The following is a 17,644-nucleotide window of genomic DNA, read 5'->3' as shown; positions in this document are numbered from 1 at the left end:
AGTCTACATTGAAAACTAAATAATCTGGCCATTGTCAGGATAACGTTTATGGAAGTTCCCTGTGTGCAAACTGACTGCCACATTTCCAGCAGAGATGATAATTCAAAGTAGGGCAGGTCTACAGCCGTAATGCACCTTGGAACAATTTGATGTGCTCTGTTCTTTTTAGGTGACGCCCAGCTTCTGTAAAAGAGGTACCTTTATGGTAACCTCCTCCATATATATAGGGGGACAGAGGTAAATAACTGTTGCCTTTTTATACAATACTGTGCAAAAGTCTTAAACGTAAATATATATCTAGGGTGCCTAAGACTTTTGCACTGTACTGTATATTGGTTAAAACAGGAAGCTGGTTGGGAAACAGAAATAAGAGTACTTAGCTTTTTATTTGCTCAGTAGTATTAAGTGCTATTTGGTTACTGGAAAGGCATTATTTACAAAATTCTTAGGCACCCTAGCTACATAATTAAGTGCTTTAGACTTTTGCACCATGCTGTATGTAGCAGCTGAGGAAAGTATTTCCTTTACCAGATGAGACAAGTTACATATTCCATGAGGGCTGGTGTTGAAACCTCTCACTATCACAAAAATCTGTAAACAGATTACATCACCCAGTATCCCAAACTCCACTGCCAGTAATAACCTCATCGGATGGAACACATCACAGAAAGTGGAACAGTCTGTGGCAGTCGGATGCACGATGCATTACAGTGTGTGTTTGTTTTCATTAATTATTTACACACACCATCGATCTCCCAGAGTCTCGGGGCAGCTATTGAACTGGATTGATTTCTTGCCGCACAATCATTCTCTCATTTTAAGGTGGCTGGCATTGGTCGACTTCACAGCTAAAGCATTTGAACAGCAAGTCTCAGGAGCAGGCCACTCGGCCCAAAATGTCTGTGCTGAACGCCATCCTGAAATAAACTAAACTTCTTAGGCACATACATTTCAGCTAGATTCGTTTATGTACAGTGAAGTGCCCACCTTGCATCAACAACCAACACAACCTGAGGATGTGCTGGGGATACAGCCCACACACGACCATTCCCTGCATATTTAATCCTTTATTGCTACTGTTTCACATGTTTATACCACTGCTTGTTTCATTATAATAGTGGCAGTAACATTACAATGCCTTGCATAGATATACCCCTCACAGCTTACGTCAATCATCAGGCCATGCCAATCAGAGACTTGGGCTAATATTACGTTGTTACTGCATGTGTTCAACTGTAACTGTATGTGCTGTGTGTGACTGTATGTGTTGTGTTTTGCACCTTGGCCCCAGAGGGTGAATGTTTCGTTTAGCTGTATACATGTGTAAGGTTGAATGACAATAAACTTGAACTTGATATTCATGAGCTTAACCATCTCTTGAACACCACTGTGTCTTGGTTCATGTGACAATAACACACCATTACCAATAACCTGTCACCACTAAACCCCTTGTGCCTGTCCCTGTTCTTGGGCTCAAGGTTCTAGACGCACAGGACTGAGAGCAAACCCAACGCAATCAGGTCTTACTTGCACCAACAGCTCTTCTAAAGGCCTACTCCCATTGCAAAGGCAGTGCACGCATCCCTGCACAACCTAAACAATGGTTAAATAGGCTCTTGGTAAGATGGCGGGAAGGTGGCAGATTATGTGCCAACCTCACACTGATGTCCGCCTGTCCAATTAAACTGACTCTTTCCAGTTTCATTTCTCCCCGTTGGTTTAATTGGAACTCTACAGGGTACTAATTTCCCTCAACCACGTCAGCTCAAGAGGGGAAGGCAAGCACAACACAGTCTACTTCGTTACGATCTCACACTTTATCGTTTACCTGCACTGCACTTTTATCACAAACATGAGGAAATCTGCAGATGTACATACTATTTATTACAAATTACTATTAATTGCACATTGCATATTTAGACAGACATAACGGAGCGAAGAAGGTTGAGAGGGGACTTGATAGAGGTGTTTAAAATTATGAGGGGGATAGATAGAGTTGACGTGGATAGGCTTTTTCTATTGAGAGTGGGGGAGATTCAAACAAGAGGACATGAGTTAAGAGTTAAGGGGCAAAAGTTTAGGGGTAACATGAGGGGGAACTTCTTTACTCAGAGAGTGGTGGCAGTGTGGAACGAGCTTCCAGCAGTAGTGGTTGAGGCAGGTTCGATGTTGTCGTTTAAAGTTAAAGTGGATAGATATATGGACAGGAAGGGAATGGAGGGTTATGGACCTAGTGCAGGTCGATGGGACTAGGTGAGAGTAGGAGTTCAGCACGGACTAGAAGGGCTGAGATGGCCTGTTTCCATGCTGTAATGGTTATATGGTTATAATGTAAAGAATTTTACTCCTCGTGTATGTGAAGGATGTAAGCAATAAAGTCAATTCAATTCAGATGCTGGAAATCCAAGGCAACACATACCAAATGCTGGAGGAACTCAGCAGGCCAGGTAGCATCTGTGGAAGTGAGTAAACAGCTGTTTTGGGCCGAGACCCTTCATTAGTCTTGCACATTGACTGCACTTTTTCAGTAGCTTTCACACTTCACTCTGCATTGTTATTGTTTTACCTTATTCTAGCTCAATGCACTATGTAATGATTAGATCTGTATGAATAGTACGCAAGACAAGGCGTTCGGTGTATCTTGGTACATGTGACTACAATAAACCAATACCAATACACCAGAGACAAAAGTTGAACAGCTACTTTCCTACAAACATCAGGTTCTTCAACCCACTGGAACAACCGGTAATCCTACTTGCAACAGAACACTATGGGTCACCTCCTGCATCATCAGGGACTGGAATAACTGCATTGGGGCTGCTTTCTGCACCCATGTGGAACTCGTCGACTTCATCAACTTTGCCTCCAACTTCCACCCTGCCCTCAAATTTACCAGGTCCATTTCTAACGCCTCCCTCCCCTTTCTTGATCTCTCTGTCTCTGTCTCTGGCAACAGCTCATCTACTGATGTCTATTATAAACCCACGGACTCTCACAGCTACTTGGACTATACCTCTTCCCAAACTGATACTTGGAAAAATGTCACCCGCTTCTCTCAATTCCTCCGTTTCCAGCATATCTGCTCTCAAGGTGAGGTTTTTCATTCCAGAACAAAAGAGAGTCCTTCTTTTTCAAAGAAAGGGGCTTCTCTTCCTCCACCATTAACTCTGCCTTCAACTGCATCTCTTCCATTTCCCACATGTTTGCTCTTACCCCATCCTCCCACCACCCTACCAGAGATAGGGTTCCTCTTGTCCTCACCTACCATCCCACCAGACTCCGCTTCCAGCCCATAATTCTACAGAACTTCTGCCATCTCCAACAGGATCCCACCACCAATCATGTCTTTCTCTCTCCCTGCCTACTTTCTGCTTTTCACAGGGATCACTCCCTTGTCCATTTGTCCCTCGCCAATAATCTCCCTCCTGGCACTTATTCTTGTAAGTGGAACAAGTGCTATACCTGCCCCTACAACTCCTCCCTCACTGCCACTCAGGGCCCCTAAGAGTCCTTCCAGGTGAGACAACACTGTTGAGGTCATATACAGTGTCCAGTGGTCCTAGTGTGGCCTCTTCTCTATCGGTGAAACCCGATGTAGATTGGGAGATCGCTTCGCTGAGCACCTACACTCCCTCCACCAGAAGAAGCGGAATATCCTAGTGGCCACCCATCTTAATTCCACTTCCCATTCCCGTTCTGATATGCCAATCCATGGCCTCCTCAACTGTCGCAATGAGGCCACACTCAGGTAAAAGGAACAACCACTTTATATTCCGTCTGGGTAGCCTCCAACCTGATGGCATGAACATCAATTTCTCAAACTTCCAGTATTGCCCCCCTCCTCCATCAAGAAAAGGTCCATGCATTTGGAGCGTTTGGTGGTCTGGGCCTGCCCTCACTGGAGTTCGGCAGAATGAAGGCAAATCACATTGAAACCTAGTGAATATTGAAAAGCCTATGTAGAGTGGACTTGGAGAGGATGCTTCCAATAGTGGGGAACTCTAGGACCAGAGGAGAGGGAAGATACTGATTGAATAGCAGAGCAGATGCGATGGGCCAAATGGCCTGGTTGAGATCCTGTGTCTTAATATCACTTGTGTATAATTTATGCTCTGTGTGTTGTCTGAATTTCGATACCTGTAATGCTGCTGCAAGCGGATTTTTCAACGCACCCATGCCTCACTGTACTTGCACACGACAATAAACTTGACTTGACTTGGTCCAGGAAAAGGTGGGATACGAGAACAACCAGCAATTCCCGTCTCCTCTGCCTTTCCAGTTCACCACAGTTTGGCCCTGCTCTGTGGTTCTGTGTACATGAAGATGGGGACTTGGTTAAGTGCTGTACACAGACGGGGATGGGGGGGTGGGGGGGGCAAAATTGTCACGGTTAAAACCCGCCCATTGCTCCACCCTAACCTAACAGACGGTGAGTCACCAAAACAGAATCGGTTATGTTGTAACACGGAACATTTACGAGAAACATCTGTTTAATCAAATTCCTTTCTCTGAAGAACTGAAGCGCGTCTCATTACAGGGATGATAGAGGCGATCTTCCTGTGTCGAAACATTCCACTCAGGGTTGCTAACCAAGGGGTGTGAAATTTTTCAGTCACCCGGAATCTCATCCAGTCATCGAAAACACAAACACAGCTGCTTTTCGTCACTCACTACCCAGCCCACCTCCCCAGTGACTGGTCAGAAAACCTCTGGTTCAATGAGCCGACACACCCAGCCCCTCAATCCCTGGTCGGCGATTCAGTGCCAAGGGAGCCATCTGCTGCCGCGGGAACTTTAGACGAGGCATTTTATCGGACCCAGTCGGGTCACTATTACTATAAGCGCCACGGTAACCTAGCAGTTAGCACAACGTTATTACAGCTCAGCTGGAGTTCAGGGTTCAATTCTGGCATCCTCTGTAAGACAAAGTCTGGATATTATTCCAAAGGGTTTCCTCCGGGTGCTCCGGTTTCCTCCCACAATCCAAAGACGCACTGGTTAGTAGGTTAATTGGTCATTGTAAATGCTCCTGTTAAGCTGGGTGGCGGGGCTCAGTGACCAGGAAAGGCCTATTCCACACTGCATCTCTAAATAAATAAAAACTAAATTAAATTGGTAGCGTAAACACGAGGAATTCTGCAGATGCTGGAAATTCAAGCAACACACATCAAAGTTGCTGGTGAACGCAGCAGGCCAGGCAGCATCTCTAGGAAGAGGTACAGTCGACGTTTTGGGCCGAGACCCTTCGTCTTCGTCCCTTGAGAGGGAGCCATGATAGAATGGCAGAGAAGACTCCATGGGCTGAACTGTCTAATTCTGTTCCTATCTCTTATGGTCTTAATTAACATTGGATAGGTACCAGAGCATCACCATTAAACTGTCCAGTCTGGCCTAATTATTTTGTTTATGTCCTACGTCATGGAATCGTATAGTGTGAAAACAGGCCCTTTGGCCCACTGAATCTGGCCTGGCCATCAAACACCACTTACAGTGATACCGTTTTGTCCTCTCAATATTCCAGCTAACTCCTCCAAGATTCTACCAGTGGGCAACACATTAGGGGCAATTTATGGCAGCGATTAAACTACTGACCCATGTCTCTGTGGGAAGAAACTAAAGCTCCCATACAGTCATAGGAAGGAAGCGCAGACCGCACTGGAGGACAAGATTGAACCTGGGTTGCAGAGGTGTGAGGTAACAACTCCAACCTTAGACCTGACAGTTTCTCTCTTCAAAACTTACTTTTTCCAAGAACTTCCCAGAAGGGACAAGTGAAAGAGGGGTTTCAATTACCCTTCATATAAAGGAATTCCAGTGAGACATAGAACATAGGACACTACAGCACAGTGTAGGATTTTCGGCCCATGTGTTGTGCTAACCTTTTAGCATACGCTAGATCAACCTAACCCTTCCCCCCTGCAGAGCCCTCCAGTTTTTCTATCATCCATGTGCCTTTCTAAGTTTCCTAAATGTCTCTAATGTATCTGCCTCTGCGACCACCCCTGGCAGGATGTTCCACACATTCACCACTTCCTGTGTAAAAAAAACACTTGCCTCTGACATAATTCCCCCCTCCTTTACTTTCCTCCAATCTCCTTAAAATTAAACCCCCTGGTATTAAAAATGTCTCTGGCTATCCAAGCAATCCATGCATTTTATCATCTTGAAACCATGAACCAGAGCTATTTGTGGCTTCACACACTTAGATAATTTAAGTATCCATGAGCCCTTGCAATTACAATTAGCAGCAAAGGAGAGGTCCCCAAATTGTAGTACCTTCCTCTGCCAGATTATATGGTCCAATCCGACAACATCTGGAGGTCCCAATCAGACAGCCAGAATAAATGAAAGAAGGAAACCCTACCATTAACAGGCGACTGTCTCTGTGTGCTCTGTCCACAGCTCTCTGCTCTGAGGGCAATGAAGATTTATTTTTAGTACTCAGAGTCCACACTGAGAACCAGTGCTCAGCTACCTCAAAATTACAATGCAGCCGGCTCAATGAGAGGCTGGAGGTGGGGAGCAGAACTTAAAAACTCAAAACGGAGAAGCCTACAAAAAGTGGTGGATCCAGCCCTGTCCATCACAGGCAAAGCCCTCCCCACCATTGAGCACTGCCACAAGAAAGCAGCATCCACCATCATGGACCTTCATCCATGCAGTGCTCTCTTCTCGCTGCTACCTTCAGGAAGGAGGTACAGAAGGTCCCAACCACAGTCATAGTCATAGTCATACTTTATTGATCCCGGGGGAAATTGGTTTTCGTTACAGTTGCACCATTAATAATTAAATAGTAATATGTAAATTATGCCAGGAAATAAGTCCAGGACCAGCCAATTGGCTCAGGGTGTCTGACCCTCCAAGGGAGGAGTTGTAAAGTTTGATGGCCACAGGCAGGAATAACTTCCTATGACGCTCTGTGTTGCATCTCGGTGGAATGAGTCTCTGGCTGAATGTACTCCTGTGCCCAACCAGTACATTATGTAGTGGATGGGAGACATTGTCCAAGATGGCATGCAACTTGGACAGCATCCTCTTTTCAGACACCACCGTCATAGAGTCCAGTTCCACCCCACAACATCACTGGCCTTACGAATGAGTTTGTTGATTCTGTTGGTGTCTGCTACCCTCAGCCTGCTGCCCCAGCACACAACAGCAAACATGATCGCACTGGCCACCACAGACTCGTAGAATATCTTCAGCATCGTCTGGCTGTTGTTAAAGGACCTCAGTCTCCTCAGGAAATAGAGATGGCTCTGACCCTTCTTGTAGACAGCCTCAGTGTTCTTTGACCAGTCCAGTTTATTGTCAATTCATATCCCCAGGTTCAGGAACAATAATTACTCTTCAGCCATCAGGCTCCCGAACCAGCGTGGACATCTTCACTCACCTCGACACTGAAATGACTCCACAACTTATGGCCTCATGTTCTCAGTATTATATATTTGTTTTACTTTTTTCTATATTTGTACAGTCTGTCTTTACACATTGGTTGTTTGTCAGTCTTTGTGTGTAGTTTTTCATCGATTCTATTGTATTGCTTTGTTCTACTGTGAGCGTCTGCAAGAAAATGAATCTCAAGATATTACATAAACAACAGGAATGCTGCAAATGCTGGAAATTCAAGCAACACACATCAAAGTTGCTGAGGCCAGGCAGCATCTCTAGGAAGAGGTACAGTCGACGTTTCAGGCCGAGACCCTTCGTCAGGACTAACTGAAGGAAGAGTAAGAGATTTGAAAGTTGGAGGGGGAGGGGGAGATCCAAAAGGATAGAAGAGGACAAGAGGGGGAGGGATGGAGCCAAGAGCTGGACAGGTGATTGGCAAAAGGGATACAAGAGGATCATGGGACAGGAGGTCCATGGAGAAAGACAAGGTGGGGGGGGAACCCAGAGGATGGGCAAGGGGTATATTCAGAGGGACAGAGGGAGAAAAAGGTGAGTGAGAGAAAGAATGTGTGTATAAAAATAAATAACAGACGGGGTACGAGGAGGAGGTGGGACATTAGCGGAAGTTAGAGAAGTCGATGTTCATGCCATCAGGTTGGAGGCTACCCAGACGGAATATAAGGTGTTGTTCCTCCAACCTGAGTGTGGCTTCATCTTTACAGTAGAGGAGGCCGTGGATAGACATGTCAGAATGGGAATGGGATGTGGAATTAAAATGTGTGGCCACTGGGAGATCCTGCTTTCTCTGGCGGAGAGAGCGTAGGTGTTCAGCAAAGCGGTCTCTCAGTCTGCGTCGGGTCTCGCCAATATATAAAAGGCCACATCGGGAGCACCGGACGCAGTATATCACCCCAGCCGACTCACAGGTGAAGTGTCGCCTCATCTGGAAGGACTGTTTGGGGCCCTGAATGGTGGTAAGGGAGGAAGTGTAAGGGCATGTGTAGCACTTGTTCCGCTTACAAGGATAAGTGCTAGGAGGGAGATTGGTGGGGAGGGATGGGGGGGGGAATGAATGGACAAGGGAGTTGTGTAGGGAGCGATCCCTGCAGAAAACGGGGGGGGAGGGAAAGATGTGCTTAGTGGTGGGATCCCATTGGAGGTAGCAGAAGTTACAGAGAATAGTATGTTGGACCCGGAGGCTGGTGGGGTGGTAGGTGAGGACAAGGGGAACCCTATTCCCAGTGGGGTGGCGGGAGGATGGAGTGAGAGCAGATGTGCATGAAATGGGGGAGATGTGTTTGAGAGCAGAGTTGATGGTGGAGGAAGGGAAGCCTCTTTCTTTAAAAAAGGACACCTCCTTCGTCCTGGAATGAAAAGCCTCATCCTGAGAGCAGATGCGGCGGAGACGGAGGAATTGCAAGTAGGGGATGGCATTTTTGCAAGAGATGGGGTGAGAAGAGGAATAGTCCAGATAGCTGTGAGAGTCAGTAGGCTTATAGTAGACATCAGTGGATAAGCTGTCTCCAGAGACAGAGACAGAAAGATCTAGAAAGGGGAGGGAGGTGTCGGAAATGGACCAGGTAAACTTGAGGGCAGGGTGAAAGTTGGAGGCAAAGTTAATAAAGTCAACGAGCTCTGCATGCGTGCAGGAAGCAGCGCCAATGCAGTCGTCGATGTAGCGAAGGAAAAGTGGGGGACAGATACCAGAATAGGCACGGAACATAGATTGTTCCACAAAGCCAACAAAAAGGCAGGCATAGCTAATTTCTCCTTTGGCTCCTCCCACTTCCTCCAAACTAAAGGTGTAGCTATGGGCACCCGTATGGGTCCTAGCTATGCCTGCCTTTTTGTTGGCTTTGAATATACCCCTTGCCCATCCTCTGGGTTCCCCCCACCCCCACTGTCTTTCTTCCCGGATCTCCTGTCCCATGATCCTCTCGTATCCCTTTTGCCTATCACCTGTCCAGCTCTTGGCTCCATCCCTCCCCCTCCTGTCTTCTCCTATCATTTTGGATCTCCCCCTCCCGCTTCAACTTTCAAATCCCTTACTCACTCTTCCTTCAGTTAGTCCTGACGAAGGGTCTCGGCCTGAAACGTCGACTGTACCTCTTCCTAGAGATGCTGACTGGCCTGCTGTGATCAAGATAGTACATGGTGACATTTACCTGTACATACTTTGAACTATGAGAATCTCAGGAGTCCTTCTTAACACGCTGACAATCAATACTACCACTCACACCAAATTTAAATCAAAACTCAACATTAAAACTCCCATTCCTGATTTTTTTTCCCCAAAATTTCATCATTGGAACTCCTTAATCATCTTCCACACTGCTCCCGCAGTCTTTAAGCCCCAGCTCAGTAGCTCCCTCTGGCTATACCAAGTCTACCACGTTGTCAGTAGTTTTCAATCTCATTGTTGTCTTGCATGTAACCCTCTAGGAAACCCTAAATTCAGAGGGCCAATGACCAGTGAAACCAAACAAAGAGCATTGTAAAACAGGAACTGAAGAAAGGAATAAGCCATATTCCAGAGGAACTCAGTGGGTTGAGCAGCATCTGTGAGAGGAAGGGAATTGCCATTTCAGGTTGAAACCCTCCAATAGTCTTGACCAATGTTGTTCTGGGGGCACCATAGGATTCGAGACCTGCTGTGTGGTTTGTCAGGAGCCAAACACTCCAATGTCGCCAGAATCCCAGCAACAAGGGGGCAGCTTAGCGGTTAATGTAACGCTAATGAAGCACCAGTCACCTGGGTTCAGTTCTGTTATCGTCTGGAAAGAGTACATACATTTTCACTCTGACCACGTGGGATTCCTTCTTCAGATCGGTCTTCCTCCCATATTCCAAGGACGTGTGGGCTAGTAGGTTAATTGGTCATGTGGGTGAAATTGGGATTGTTGGGTTGGAGGGCCCCGGTACCATGCTGTCTCTCCAAATAAACAGAACATCATAATGTATTCTCCCAATCAGGCATCGGAATGAGTATGCTAAAAATTGCAGATGCTGTAAACCTAAACCAAGAAAGGGAAATGATGGAAATTGTGAGCAAGAGGAACTCTGCAGGTGCTAGAAATCCAAGCCAACACACGCAAGATGCTGCAGGGACTCAGCTGGTCAGGCAGCATCTTTGGAGAAGCATAAAGAGTCAACGTTTCCGGCCGAGACCCTGCTTCAGGAACACTCGGTAGGTCAGGCGGCATTTGAGAGGTCTCAGCCTGAGACCTAGTCAGACCTCATGCCCGCGGTCACCTGTCCGGCCTGAAACGCTGGCTCTGTTTCTTGAACCACAGATGCGCACCAAGTTACTGACCGTTGGCAGCATTTTCTGTTTTTGTTTCTATACTTACTTCTATTCCTGAATGGTTAGGGGGTCAAATGCCAAGTCAGGGCCCCTCTGTAGGTGGGTCAGCACCAGAGCTGCACAAGTTCTAAGGCACCAATCTCCCTTCCCCTTCCTCAGAGCAACTAAGGATAAGATAACCAATTCTGGGCTTAACAATGCCAACCTCATCCATAAGACATAGGAGCAGAATTAAAGCAAGTTGGCCCACTGTCTGCTCTATCATTTGATCTATTTTATTTTTCCTCTCAAACCCATTCTCTTGTCTTCTGTTCTAACCATTCAGAGCCTTACTAACTAAGAACCTATCAATTTGGCTTTAAATATAACCAATAATTTGGCTTCCACAGCCATCTGTAGCAATGAATTCCACAGATTCACCAACCTCTCGTGAAAGAAATTCCACTCAACTCTGTTCTAAAGGGACATCTTTCTACCCTAAGGTTGTGCTCTCTGGCCCTAGACTCTCCCACTATAGGAACCATCCTCTCCACGTCCAGCCTGTCTTGGCCTTTCAATATTTGGTAGGTTTCAATGAGATCCCGCCTCATCCTTATAAATACCTGCTAGCAGAGCACCAGAGCAATCAAATGCTCCTCTTATGTTAACCCTTTTATCACAGGACCATTCTCATGAACTCTGGCCCGTCTCCCATGTCAGCACATCCTTTCTTGGACAGCAGGCCCAAAGCTGTTCACAATTCTGCAGTTGTGTGATGAGCTGAGGCTGAGGCTGAGGCTACGGGCCTGCTCAGGCTGCTCCAGACTTTGGGCCTGTGGGCTCACTTTCATTCCGAATGCTGTTGCTTGCATTCACAGTTTGTATCTTTTTTTTTCCCTCTTTCACTGCACATTGGGTGTTGGTCTTTCTTTTCCTTGGGCTTTTTCGGGTTTCGTGTTTTGTGACTGCCCGTAAGGAGGCGAATCTCAAGGTTGTACAATTTATACATTCTTCGATAATAAATATTCTTTGAACTTAGGAATGCGTACTGACCAATTTCTTATAAAGCCTCAGCTAACTAAGAAACACCCCATGCTCGTATACATACACACGCACAAGTTCCCACCCATGATAAAAAGGATCTCAGTATGGATCTGAAGTATTTTGTTCACCCCTGCTCTGCATAGTCCAAGTCTATGGTAATATCAGATACTCTTTGATGCTTATCCCATTGAAAAGGGCTTTCAAGACACATAACAATCTGTAGCCTTATCTCTCGAGCATGCAGATGGAAGAACCTCGCACGCAACGAGTCAGTTCTGCTCCAGTCACACAGACACACTGTGTCCCGTTAGTTTAAACAATTGGGTTACCCAGTGCCATTATGAGGTGGCGTTGCTGCCAAAACTTTTACTGACTGAATGGCTTTTATTGTGAAACAATGTAAAAAATGCAAAGGAAGCCCATTAGGATTCGGCAAAAAAAGGAGAAAAAGACCTCACTCATATCTGAATGGTAAACATAAGAGATTCTGCAGATAGTGGAAATCCAAAGTAGCGCGCGCGCACACACACACACACACAAAATGCTGGAGGAACTCAGCAACACAGGCAGCATCTACAGAGAGGAATAAAGAGTCAATGTTTCTGGCTGAGAACCTTCGGTCTCGGCCCGAAGCATTGAATTTTTATTCCTCTCCTTACTGGCTGCCTGTGTGCCGAGTTCCTCCAGCATTTTGTGAATATCCGAATTGTTAAAAAATCCTTTCGTTTTTTGGCTGCTAACACTTTTGCTGAGTCTATCCTTTTCTTCCCCCCTCATTTCCTTTTATCTTGCTTTTATCCCAATTTGTGCTTGTTTTGTAACAGACCGGCTTTGTTACCAACTATGTGACTGGCCCTTATCCTAAAGCCTGTTTGTTTTACATTAGGCAAGCACACTCGAACAGCTGTGTGTTGTAACTTGACAAAAGTTCAGCGTTCAATTAAGGGGCTCGAGATGCACTCCAACTGCCCTTTCTACACATTCCCTCATTGCATAACAGTACAAGAACTATTAGCGTCCCCTTGGGGAAGCTCCAGTAACGCACTGGTCAAAAAACTACCTATCCAACTCCACACTGGATCATTTCTCACCATAATCCCAAGAAGCACAATCAAAAGAGTCGGATGCACAAGATGCTGGAGGAACTCAGCAGGTCAGGCAGCATCTGCAGGGAGGAATAAACAGTTGACATTTCAAGCCTCCATCAGGACTGGAAAGGAAGGTGGGGGGGGGGGTTAGAATAAGAAGACGGGGGAGGGGAAAGAGTTAGTGTTCTCGCTGACCCTCTGCGTCTTAAAATTTGTTTTGATGAAGGATCTGCAATTTGAGTTGTAAACTCTGCTTCCCACTCTGCAGATGCTGCCTGACCTGCTGAGTTAATGTGTTCTGGGTCAAATTGTGAGCTGAAGGTACTTGGGTTCAAATCCAACTGAATACAGGATCTGGGCTGGCCCTCAGATATCCTACCTTTGAGGTTAACTATTAAGTGAGTCCCAGAATGTCTCCTCATTTTTTCCAGTCACAAAAGGGAATCCAGTGTATCACAGACAGCAGGCCAAACTCAATCAACAAACCATGGTGTGTGGAAAGGCCTTCCATGCTTGTTTAGGTAACAGCAAAGGCATTCCCAAAGTAAACAATTCATTGGACATGAATAAGAGAAAATTTGCAGACGCTGGAAATCAAAGTCATACACATAAAATGCTGAAGGAACTCAGCAAGCTAAGCAGTATCTATGGAAAAGAGTAAACAATTGACGTTTCAGGCCGTTCTGATGAGGTTTCTCGGCCTGAAACATTAACTGTTTATTCTTTTTCCATAGATGCTGCCTGACCTGCTGACCAGCATTTTGTGTGCAATGGACGTGAAGTTCATTGACACCTGGCTGAGGCTGTGACAAGCTGCACCTGAAGTCAGATACAAAGCTGCAGTTCCTTGGGCTGCCACAGGGTGGCACTCCAATGCTGAGCTGGTATCACCTGGAGTCCCCAGGAGGACCTGAACCTTTTGTCAGACCAGATCACGCGTCAAGCAGAGATCACAGGCATGTACAGCTCATATCTTTGGCTTACAAACAACCAAGGGAAAAGCCCCTTTGGCCTTTCATCCCTCAACCTTAAGACAAATCTCATGGTTGTGTAATATATGATAACAAATGTACTTTGAACCAGTTCCTTGAAATTGTCCAATAATTCCTATGCAATCATGAAAATGCTTCTATTCTTTGCATAGTAGAACACAGATCATAGAAAATTATCGCACAGTAGAGGCCTTTCGGTCCACAATGTTATGCTGTAATGGTCCACGTCACAGCATAACATTTTTACCCACTCTAAGATCAATCTAATCCTTCCCTCCTGCTAAGCCTTCCATTTTTTTAGCATCCATGATTTATTTGCCTCTGCTACCACCCCAGCAGTCACCCGTGTGTGTGTGTAAAACACATACCTCTGACCTCCCCCCTATACTTCCTTCCAATCACATTAAAATTATGCCACTGTATTCGCCGTTCCTTCCCTCTGCAAAATGTCACTGGCTATCCATTCAATCTATGCTTCTTATCATCTTGTACACCCCTATCAAGTCACCTCTCATCCTCCTTCTCTCCAAAGAGAAAAAGCCCTAGTCCACTCATGCACAAAATGCCGAACTGAAGGGTATTGGCCCGAAACATCGACTGTTTACTCTTTTCCAGAGATCCTGCCTGCTCTGCTGAGTTCCTCCAGCATTCTGCGTGCGTTGTTTTGTACTTCCAGCATCTGCAGCTTTTCTTATGCTTGTGATTTCCTAGCTTGCTCAACCTTTGCTCGTAGAGCCTGCTCTCTAATCCAGGCATCATTCTGGTAAATTTCTTTTGCACCCTCTCTAATGCTTCCACATCCTTCCTATAATAAGGTGACCAGAACTGAACACAGTATTCCAAGTGTGGTCTAACCAGGGCTCCTGTTGGAAAATATACAGTAGCAGAAGCTTAACCGGACCAGTCTCAGTAACACTGTGGCTCCAACAGCCAGCGGCAAGTGGCTCAACTCCTGACAGCCCAAAATCCTTCCGTCACCCATCAGGCACAAATTAGGAGCAGGGTGGAATACACTCTATTTGCCTGAATGAGTGCAGCTCCAACACCTCTCAAAGAGCTCAGCACTATCCAGGACATAGAAGCCCCATGATCATTCGAAACAGCTACTGCAGAAGCTGGAAATCCAGAGTAACACACACACACACACACACACACAAAATGCTGGAGGGAGTCAGCAATGTCAAGCAGCCTCTATGAAGAGGAATAAACAGTCAATATGTCGGGCCAAAAGCCTTCATTAGGACATTCCAAGCATGCATTCAGACTGCCTCATCTACAAAATAGATTGCAGTCACCCAGCAAGGCTTTATAGACAGCACCGCCCAAGCCTGTCGCTTCTATTGCTCTGTACTGCTGCTGCCAAACAACACATCTACTCACCACAATGCCATTACAGTTCGAGGCGTTCCAGCGTTTGGAGTTCAACTCCAGCGCCATTCTGTACATCCTCCCCGTGGATGCGTTGGTTTTCTCCAAGTCCTCCGGTTTCCTGCTACAGTCCAAGGACGTACTGGGTGGGTGAATTAGTCATTGTAAATTGTCCCGAGATTGGGTGAGGGTTAATCGGATTTGTCAGAGGTTGCTGGGGTGACATGACTGCAAGGGCTGGGAGGGCCTACTCCACACTGTAATGTTAAATAAATAAATAAAGTGCACATCATCGACTGCAAGTTGTTGATAACCTGATCCCGATTCTTACAAGGGCAAGAAGCATTTGTGTCTAAAGGTCAGAAAGCCCCGGGTGCTCCAATTTCCTCTCACAGTCCAAAGACGTACCGGTTAGTAGGTTAATTGGTCATTGTAAATTGTACTGTAAGTAGGCTACTGTTAAATATTTGGGTTACTAGGTTGAGCCGAAAGGGCCTGTACTGTGTTGTATCTCTAATTAAAACAAATAAATAAAAACAAATCTACCTCATCTGCTTATCACTTCCCAGCTTCATACTTCATCCCCCTCCCCTACCCACCCACCTTCCCCCTCACCCGGTCTATCATCTGCCATCTTGCACTCCTCCCCCACTACCCACCTTCTTATTCTGGCATCTGCTCCTTTCCTTTCCAGTCCCGATGAAGGATCTCAACTTGAAACATCGACTGCTTATTCCTCTCCACAGACGCTGCCTGACGTGCTGGCTTCCTCCGGCATTGTGTGTGTGGCTGCTGACCTTCCTGCTGATTGCTTTGGCAGCTCCTTTAATTCTGCATCCTCTGGTGATTGGCTCTCCATCGTGCACCCACCCCACCCAACTCCACCCCACTCCATACCATGGGTTGGTAATAAAAGCAGAACATTCTGGAAACACTCAGCATTTGTGGAAAGAAAAACAGAGTTAATGTTTCCGACCAAATGGAAAACGATAGAACACAAGTTATTTTGAAGTTGCAGAGAGGGTGGGGGAAGGTTATAAGACGACAAGGGAATATCTCTGATAATGAAAGGCCAAGCCGGCTGCAGGGATGAATCATAGATGTATCTGGTTAATGAGTTAACGGGAGAATAGAGACAAAGGAAGTAAAAGTATTAAACTGCAGTGTTGCAGTATACGTTAGACATTTCTGACATTCCAGAGACAGGGAGAATCTGAGCTAATGTCACAGGTGAGTGACACACTGTGGAAATGGCCGGTCCTGATGTAGAATCACAGAGAGTTGTAGAATTCACTGTTGAATCCAGAAGGCCACATCGTGTCCAGTCTGAAGATGAGGCGCTGTTCCCGGATCTGTCTCAGAGACAGTTTTCATCAAAACCTTCCTGATTCCTCCTGGAGGCAGACACGGAATGCTAGAGGAACACAGCAGCTACGGAGAGGTATCAACAGTCAACATTTCGGGCCGAGACTCTTGCTTCCTGATTCTCTGTTGAATCTGTTTAACCTGCTCTGCTCCAAAGAGAACAGTCCAAGCTTCTCTACTAACTGATGTTATCAGATGGCAGACTGCCAGTGGCCGATGTACCCTCAGCTAAAGAGTAACTTTACACTGGGGGTGCAGGGGGTACCTAATAAAGTGGCCACTGGGTGTATGTTCCTGGTCTTGTGTTGCTGTAGCCCATCCACTTCAAGGTTCTCCACGCTGTGTATTCAGAGATGCTCCGCTGCACACCACTGTACAATTACTATAAACTGTAATTTATAATTACTTTATTATTAGGTATTATAAAGTACTGCTACTGCCAAAACAACACATTTCACGACCTATGCCAGTGAAATTCTGATTCTGGCTGTGACAGTGCCCCATGTAGATGTGTCCAATGGTGGGGAGGGCTTTACCCATGATGGACTGAGCCGTATCCGCTACTTTTTGTAGGGTTTTCCATTCAAGAGCATTGGTGTTTCCAACCCTCTGCTTCCCATTCTGCAGCACCCCCTGATCCAGCAGTACTTTTTATAGTCTCATCCTTCCCTAACTCAGTAGCAACCTCTGTTCACTCACTCCCTCACTCCCCCAAACCCCTGGATCCCAGACCCTTTCCAAATCAAGCATCTTGCACGTCTGAATGTGGTCACTCCCTCCACCAATGGTGGCTCTCCCATCCACTGCCCCGGCCCTGAACTCTTGCAGTGTCCTCCTAATCTTTCCCACGTCTGGTCATCACTCTTCCTTAAAAGCTCCCACCGATCTCTTTTTGACCAAGCTTTTCAACCTGCGATCTTCCTGGACAGACCAATGTTACTCTTCTGCAAACCAACACACAGGCTGTGTACAAGAAGGGCCAGAGTCACCTCTACTTCCTGAGGAGACTGAGGTCCTTTAGAGTAGGCAGGCCTCTCCTTCACATTTCTACCAGTCTGTTGTCAACAGTACAACCTTCTATATGGTGGTGTGCTGGGGCAATGGCATCAACACGG

The 17,644-nt window shown here is 46.2% G+C and overlaps 1 protein-coding gene and 1 long non-coding RNA gene across 8 annotated transcripts in view; both read right to left on the bottom strand.

Moving 5' to 3' along the window:
- plekha6 (pleckstrin homology domain containing, family A member 6) overlaps positions 1 to 17,644 on the bottom strand; it is a 348,944-nt gene that overhangs the window by 159,589 nt on the left and 171,711 nt on the right. The window lies entirely within an intron of this gene.
- LOC140210033 (uncharacterized) lies at positions 6,735 to 15,930 on the bottom strand. The gene is made up of 3 exons (XR_011889133.1): positions 15,824 to 15,930; positions 15,177 to 15,421; positions 6,735 to 7,560 (listed from the first exon to the last, which is right to left on the bottom strand). It is a non-coding gene; the product is annotated as an uncharacterized lncRNA (long non-coding RNA).

This window comes from Mobula birostris, chromosome 14 (assembly GCF_030028105.1).
Source record: "Mobula birostris isolate sMobBir1 chromosome 14, sMobBir1.hap1, whole genome shotgun sequence".
NCBI classification, from domain to species: domain Eukaryota; kingdom Metazoa; phylum Chordata; class Chondrichthyes; order Myliobatiformes; family Myliobatidae; genus Mobula; species Mobula birostris.
This window is presented reverse-complemented; position numbering and strand designations above follow the sequence as displayed.